Source organism: Cucurbita moschata, unplaced genomic scaffold, assembly GCF_002738365.1.
Source record: "Cucurbita moschata cultivar Rifu unplaced genomic scaffold, Cmos_1.0 Cmo_Scf01949, whole genome shotgun sequence".
Taxonomy (NCBI): Eukaryota; Viridiplantae; Streptophyta; class Magnoliopsida; order Cucurbitales; family Cucurbitaceae; genus Cucurbita; species Cucurbita moschata.
In genome coordinates, this window is record NW_019270464.1 from 1 (window position 1) to 959 (window position 959).

At 37.0% G+C, this 959-nt stretch overlaps 1 non-coding gene across 1 annotated transcript; it reads left to right on the top strand.

Annotated features, from left to right (window-relative positions):
• The first annotated feature begins 103 nt into the window (after window positions 1-103).
• On the top strand, window positions 104-176 carry TRNAA-UGC. The gene has a single exon. It is a non-coding gene; the product is annotated as a tRNA-Ala (tRNA).
• The last annotated feature ends 783 nt before the right edge of the window (window positions 177-959 follow it).

Here is a 959-nt window from a genome sequence, read left to right on the forward strand (position 1 = left end):
CCGCATCACCAAACCAAACTATTTGTTATTAATATTTTGATATTTTTTTATTTTCACTATTATTGATGATGGGACATTTAGGGTTTTATAATGTAAATATTATGGGGATGTAGCTTAGATGGTAGAGTGCTCGCTTTGCATGCGAGAGGTATGGGGATCGATACCCTGCATCTCCAAAAATAAAACTATTTATTATTAAATATATTATTTCTTTTCAATTTTTCCCTATTCATGACATGTTGGGTAGCAATATTTCTTCATTTTTCACTATTAAAGATGACGGGAAATTTAGGGTTTTGTGATGCAAAAATTGAGGGGATGTAGCTCAGATGGTAGAGCGCTCGCTTAGCATGCGAAGAGGTACGGGGATCAAATACTAGTTATAAGCAATCTAGTACTTATTATTGTAAGGGGAGGGGAGGACTTATTTAAGTAAAGAAAGCAATCTAGTACTTATTATTGTAAGGGGAGGGGAGGCAATCTAGTACTTATTGTAAGGGAATTTGTAGGATGGCGGTAGCGGTACTTATTGTAAGGGAATTTGTAGGATGGCGGTAGCGTCCCATGCATATGACGTAACTTCTTCACAATTGCAATATCTGAGGAATTTGTAGGATGGCGGTAGCGTCCCATGCATATGACGTAACTTCTTCACAATTGCAATATCTGACCAATTTGTAGGATGGCGGTAGCGTCCCATGCATATGACGTAACTTCTTCACAATTGCAATATCTGACCAATAGCTTCTAATCAAATTCATTCCCATGCATATGACGTAACTTCTTCACAATTGCAATATCTGACCAATAGCTTCTAATCAAATTCATCTAATACTTATTGTAAGGGAATTTGTAGGATGGCGGTAGCGTCCCATGCATATGACGTAACTTCTTCACAATTGCAATATCTGACCAATAGCTTCTAATCAAATTCATTAGTTTGGACAATGGTTGCATTG